We start from the raw sequence: 7,092 nt of genomic DNA, 5'->3' as shown, positions 1-7,092 counted from the left end.
ACCCCACAAAGCTGCCACCCAGCTATAAAAGCTACTTCAGCTCTACCTTCCCAATAAAAGTACTGAATGCACTGAACAAACACAAGGACTTCTTAATATCTGTATTGCAAATCATAATGCACAAAAGGAGAGAGAGCGCGTGTGAGAGAGAAAAGAAAAGCACCTTCCATAGAGGCAGGTTGGGTGGGGGGATGGGGTGTGGGGGTGATGGGAGGGAAACAGAAGATATTGGTGCTGGGAAATGTACACTGGTGGAGGGATGGGTGTTGAATCATTGCAGGACTGAAACCCAATCATGAACAGCTTTGTAATAGTCTATCTCACGGATATTCAATTTTAAAATGATTTTTTTGTTTTTTGTTGTTGTCGTTGTTGTTGTTTTTTAAATTCTTATTAGTGAGACACCATGAGGTACAGTGGTAGACTTACATATTCTGTGCTTGGGTTTCAATTATACAATGATCAAATACCCATCCCTCCACCAGTGCCTATTTCCCACCACCAACGGATCCCAGTGCCCCTGCCACCCCCCAAAACCCTCATGCCTCTGTGGCAGGGCATTCCCCTCTGTTCTCTCTCTCCTTTTGGGTGTTATGGTTTGCAAAAGAGGCATTTAGTGGCAATCATGTTTGGTCTATAGTCTACTTTCAGCATGCTTCTCCCATCCTGGAAGGAGGATCCTTCCAACACCCTTTATTTGGTGCTCCTTTCTCTATCTGAGCTCCCTTTTCCCCTAGCATGTGTGACTGGCCTCCAAGCCATGGAGTAAAATTCCTGGTACTAATCTCGGCCACTCTTGGGTGTTAGTCTCCTATTTTGTTCCTTTATGTTCCCTAGATGAATGCAATCTTTCTATGTCTGTCCCTCTCTTTCTGACTCATTTCGCTTAACATGATACTTTCCATGTAGTACCACTTGTATGTAAATTTCATGACTTCATCTTTTCTAACCGCTACATAGTACTCCATTGTGTAAATGTACCAAAGTTTCTTTAACCAGTCATCTGTTCTCGGGCACTCAGGTTTTTTCCAGATTCTAGCTCTTGTAAAGAGTGCTGCAATGAACAAACAAGTGCAGATGTCACTTCGACTATATTTTTTTGCCTCTCTGGGATATATTCCCAGGAGTGGTATTGCTGGGTCAAATGGGAGCTCAATTTCTAATTTTTTGAGAATCTTCCATACTGTTTTCCAAAAGGGCTGAACCAGTCGGCATTCCCACCAGCAGTGAAGGAGGGTCCGTTTCTCGCCATATCCACGCCAGCACTGGTTGCTTTTGTTCTTGCGGATGTGGGCCAGTCTCTGTGGTGTGAAATGATATCTCACTGTGGTTTTGATCTGCATCTCCCTGATGATTGATGATGTGGAGCATTTTCTCATGTGCCTTTCAGTCATTCAGATTTCTTCTTTGAGAAAGTTTCTGTTCATTTCATCACCCCATTTTTTGATGGGGTTGGATGTTTTCTTCTTGTGGAGTTCAACCAGTACCTTGTATATCCTTGATATCAACCCCTTGTCAGATGGTTATTGGGGAAATATCCTTTCCCATTCTCTACACTGTCTCTGTATTTTGGTCACTGTTTCTTTTGAGGTGCAGAAGCTTCTTAGTTTAAGATAGTCCCATTTGTCTATCTCTGTTTTCACTTGCTTGGCCAGTGGCATGACATCTTTGAAGATACCATTAGCTTCAATGTCATGGAGGGTTTTGTCAACTTTTTCTTCAATGTACCTTATGGATTTCGGTCTGATGTTGAGGTCTTTAATCCACTTTGATCTTACTTTTGTACATGGCGTTAGGCAGAGATCTGAGGCCACTTTTTTGCATGTAGCCATTGAGTTTTGCCAGCACAATTTGTTAAAGAGACTTTCCTTTCTCCACTTTACTTTTCTTGCCCCCTTATCAAAGATCAGATGATCATATGCTTGGGGGGAGATGTCAGTATATTCAACCCTGTTCCATTGGTCTACAGCTCTGCCTTTGTTCCAGTACCATGCTGTTTTAATTATTACTGCTTTGTAGTAGAGTTTGAAGTTAGGGAGATTGATTCCTCATTTTCTTTTTCCCAAGAATTGTTTTAGCTATTCGTGGGGGCTTATTGTTCCATATAAATTTCAGGAGTGTTTGCTCCATTTCTTTGAAGAATGTCATGGGTATCCTAATAGGGATCATGTTGAATTTGTACAGTGCTTTGGGAAGTATTGCCATTTTGATAATGTTAATTCTCCAGATCCATGAGCAAGGGATATCTTTCCATTTTCTCGTGTCCTCTTTTATTTCCTGAAGTAGCGTTTTGTAGTTTTCTTTGTACAGGTCCTTTACTTCCTTAGTTAAGCTGATTCCTAGGTACTTGATTTCCTGGGGCACAATTGTGAACGGGATTGTTTTCTTCATGTCACTTTCTTCTCTTTCACTATTTGCATATAGGAAAGTCATGGACTTTTGGGTATTGATTTTATAGCCTGCAACTTTACTATACAAGTCTATTGTTTCTAGGAGTTTCTTGGTAGAGGTTTTAGGGTTCTCTAAGTATAGTATCATATCATCTGCGAATAGTGAGAGCTTGATTTCTTCCTTTCCTACCTGGATGCCCTTAATATCTTTTTCTTGCCTAATCGCTATTGCAAGAAAAATATGGAACGCTTCATGAATTTGTGTGTCATCCTTGCGCAGGGGCCATGCTAATCTTCTCTGTACCGTTCCAATTTTAGTATGCATGCTGCTGAAATGAGCACTTTTAAATGATTTTTTAAAAACATCCATAGAAGGGCTGGAGAAATACTACAGCATGTAGGGCACTTTCCTTACACATGACTGACCAAGGTTCAATTCCTAGCACCCCACATGGTCTCCAGAGCACCACCAGGAGTGATCTCTGAGTGCAGAGCCAGGAGTAAATCCCTGAACACTACTAGATGAGGCTCAAAAATCCCAAACATTTTTAATAAAAAGGATGAATGATAGATTCTAAAGATTTTTTTAATCCTGCAAATATGTATCAGGTCTATAGAGTTTTCTTTTCTGTGACATGGGGTGGTGTTGGTGGCACTTGCTCAGGGCTTACTTTGGGCTCTGTGTTCAGATATGATTCCTGGCAGGGCTCAGGGACCAGATGCAGTATCAGGGATCAAATTAGGATTGATCAAGTACAGGCAAGCGACTTATTCATTTATACTATCTCTCCAACACCCCACCTCCTTTAAAAAAATTTTTTTAATATTAGGTCTCTATAATTTTGTATATTCCTTTAAACTTTAAGAATGACAACTCCTGAGAGGGACAGACATAGCAATACTGCATTCATTAAGTAACAAAATACGAGACTGACACCCAAGAATAGCCGAGATAAGTACCAGGAGGTTCACTCCATGGCTTGGAGACCAGTCGCACATGCTAGGGGAAAAGGCAGCTCAGATAGAGAAGGGAGCACCAAATAAAGGGTGTTGGGAGGATCCTCCCAGGATGGGAGAAGCATGCTGAAAGTAGACTATAGACCAAACATGATTTCCACTCAATTCCTCTTTTGCAAACCACAGCACCCAAAAGGAGAGAGAGAACAAAAGGGAATGCCCTGCCACAGAGGCAGGGTGGGATGGGGTGAAGAAAGGTGGGAGAGATACTGGAATCAGTGGTTCTGGAAAATGGGCACTAGTGAAGGGATGGGTACTCAAAAATTGTATAATTGAAACCCAAGCACAAAAATTTGTAAGTCTAACTGTACCTCATGTTGTTTCACTAATAAAAAAATTTTTAAAAGGATATATATTTAAACATAAAAAAAAAGAATGACAACTCCTGAGGCTGGAGCGATAGCACAGTGGGTAGGGCGTTTGCCTTGCATGCAACCGACCCAGGTTTGATTCCCAACATCCCATACAGTCCCCTGAGCACCACCAGGAGTATTTCCTGAGTGCAGAGCCAGAAGTAAACCCTGTGTGTCGCCAGGTGTGACCCAAAAAGAAAAAAAAAAGAATGACAACTCCTATGCTATGTATATGGTTCCAAGAAGTCAATTTTGAAATGCTCCTTTGGGCCAGAGAGATACCTCAAAGGGCTTCTTTGAATATAGCAAGACCTGCTTTCATCCCTGGCATGGGTGTCAGTCATCACCAGAATGTCCCCTGGCACAGAGCTGGGAGCACCCCAGGCAATCCCAAATCAAACCAAAAAATATGGAATTGTTCTCTCACTTGTTTCAAGAAACTGACATGAAATCTATATCAAATCTTATCATTTGTTTATTCACAATGATTTATTGAACACGTTAAGAAGTTTAAAGATCAGTATCACATAACTATATTTGCAAAGATATCAAATTGAATACTGTCAAATTAAATGAAATAATTTATTAAAAGAATAATACCTTGTAATGATTCCAAGACTGATTCAATATTACAAAATGTTAGTACCATCATTTTAAAGAGAGCAAGAGGAAAATATGAGAATCTTGACAAATGACCAGAGGAAATTTGATAAAAATCTTTCACAAGACAAATGATATGTCATTTAATTTTACACCAACTTCATAATAAAACTCTGAGCACACATTTCTGAACATCAGAAGGGTGAAATAATGCTACCACTTTCATTATTTAATGTTATTGTGAAGGACTAGAAAAGCAGTCAACAGCAACAACAAAAAAAAAATCCACTCCATGAAAAACAAACTTGCAAACTTAACTTTCGGGGCCGGAAGGATGCCTACAGTGGGTAGGGCATTTGCCTTGCACATGGCCAACCCAGGTTTGATCCCTGACATTCCACTTGCTCTCCCCAGCTCTTCCAGAAGTGTTTTCTGAGTGCAGAGCTAGGAGTAACCCTGAGTGTCACCAGATGTGACCCAAAAAGAAAAAAAAAACAAATTTAACTTTCAATTGACATGTGTCATGCAATAATCAGATGAGAAATGGTTGCACATATTAGAGAAGATGTAATAACATTGAAAAATTTATTATGCACATGTGTAAAAGAAATAGAACTAGAAGATGAGCTAGAGACAGAAACAGGTTGAAGTGGAGATAGAGGAAGAGGCAGAGGGAGTAATGTATTGTGTGGAATAGGTGTGGAATGTTCTGTTGATGGAAAGAGTTGAGTTCATCCATTGACTTTTCATTTATTCATTTGATTTCAAGGGACTGCAAATAATAAAAGGAATTAAACCACTTTTATTTAGGATTCTCCAGAAATAGAACCAATGAAATCTAGATACCTAGAAAGATATCTGAGGAAATGGTGTGTGTGTGAGGGGTGGGGGTGGGAGAGTGGGGAGGGAAATTTGATCACATCCTTCGGTGCTCAGGGATATTCCTGGCATATTCCTGGCATGCTCCTGGCATACTCTGGGCTAAGGATCACTCCTGGCAGTATTCAGAGGATAGTAGTACTAGGGATTGAACTGGGGTCAGCCACATTGCAAAGCAACTGCCTTATCTACTGGACTCAATCTCCAAACCTAAAAAGAGATTAATTAGGAGGAATTGTCCCCGCTGAGTACAGAATTGAAAAGTCCCACCATCCACAAGCTGGAGGCTCAGGAAAGCCAGCAGTGAGACCCACGCAAAGCATAGGAGCATGGTGCCAATCTCCACTGAGACCAAGAAGCACGAGATGTCCCACCATAGGAGACAAGAAAAGGAGATGATCTCCTTCCTCCACCTGAGCTAGTTCAGCCCCCAGTGGTCTGGAAGGCGCCCACCCAGAGTGTGAAGGACAACCCCTCTTACCAAGTCAACCAATTGAAATACATATTTCTTCTGGAAACACTCTCAGACATAACTGGAAATAACATGCAATCTGGGCACCACCTGACTGGTCCAATTGACAAACTCAGCAACCAAAAAACAGCTGAGCAAAACCCTATTAAGATCCAAAAGATGCTAGTGGGCTCACTCTTCAAGACAGTGTTCTCCCTTGAACACCTGACTTGCTTGCTGGTCTCTGTTTCTTTGCTTTTGTCCACTCTGGAGAATCTGGTCTCTCTCTCTCTCTCTCTCTCTCTCTCTCTCTCTCTCTCTCTCCCTCCCCCCTCCCTTCTTTCTCTCCCTCCCTTCCTCTCTCTCTGTCTCTCTCTGTCTCTCTCTCTCTCTCCCTCCCCCCTCCCTCCTTTCTCTCCCTCCCTTCCTCTCTCTCTCTCTCTGGCTTTTTGGGTCACACAGGGTGATGCTCAGAGATTACTCCTGGCTCTGAAATCAAGAATCACTCCTGGGGGGCTTGGGGGACCATATGGGATCCTGGAGATCAAACCTGGTTTGGTTGTGTGTAAGGTAAATGTCCTACCTGCTATACTATCACTCTGGTCCCGCTGGTGTTCTCTCTTGAACACATACTTTCTTTCCTCTCCAGTCACATCTTTCTAAAAACGTTTCAATATAAAAAAGAAGGAAGAAAGGGAGGAAGAAAGGGAGGAAGGAAGGAAGGAAGGAAGGAAGGAAGGAAGGAAGGAAGGAAGGGTGGAAGGAAGGGTGGAAGGAAGGGTGGAAGGAAGGGTGGAAGGAAGGAAGGAAGGAAGGAAGGAAGGAAGGAAGGAAGGAAGGGTGGAAGGAAGGAAGGAAGGAAGGAAGGAAGGAAGGAAGGAAGGAAGGAAGGAAGGAAGGGTGGAAGGAAGGAAGGGTGGAAGGAAGGAAGGAAGGAAGGGAGGGAGGGAGGGAGGGAGGGAGGGAGGGAGGGAGGGAGGGAGGGAGGGAGGGAGAGAGGAAGGAAATGCCATTGGAGCCAGAGAGATCACTCAAGTGTCTGCATGTGAGAGGCCCCACATGTAGGTTTGTTCTCTGGCACTTCATGATTTCCCGAGCACCATGAGGAGTGATCCCTAAGCACAGAGCCGGAAATAGCCCCCAAACTCTGCCAGGTGGGGCACAATCCCCCCACCTCCCCAAAGAGAGAGCCCATAGCCTAATATGTAAGTTCTGTAATTGTGCCATTGGAGGGGACCAACTTAAATGGGGAAAGGGAGAGGAAAGAAAGCTGGAGGGCAGCAGAGATTGTGTGGGCCCGTGTGCCTGGCAGAGAAACCCAACACCCCCAAAGCAGTGTCCAACTATTCATGAACTGCAGAACTGTCTCTAGGAGCTTCACTTGGGGAAGGGCTAGGCTTGA

At 42.9% G+C, this 7,092-nt stretch overlaps 1 non-coding gene across 1 annotated transcript; it reads right to left on the bottom strand.

Annotated features, from left to right (window-relative positions):
• Positions 1-2,625: 2,625 nt before the first annotated feature.
• On the bottom strand, positions 2,626-2,732 carry LOC130026689 (U6 spliceosomal RNA). The gene has a single exon (XR_008792890.1). It is a non-coding gene; the product is annotated as a U6 spliceosomal RNA (small nuclear RNA).
• Positions 2,733-7,092: the final 4,360 nt, after the last annotated feature.

This window comes from Sorex fumeus, unplaced genomic scaffold (genome assembly GCF_029834395.1).
Source record: "Sorex fumeus unplaced genomic scaffold, SorFum_2.1 ptg000034l, whole genome shotgun sequence".
In the NCBI taxonomy this organism is placed as follows: domain Eukaryota; kingdom Metazoa; phylum Chordata; class Mammalia; order Eulipotyphla; family Soricidae; genus Sorex; species Sorex fumeus.
Note: the sequence above shows the minus strand (reverse complement) of the source record. Positions and strands in the feature narration are given on the sequence as shown.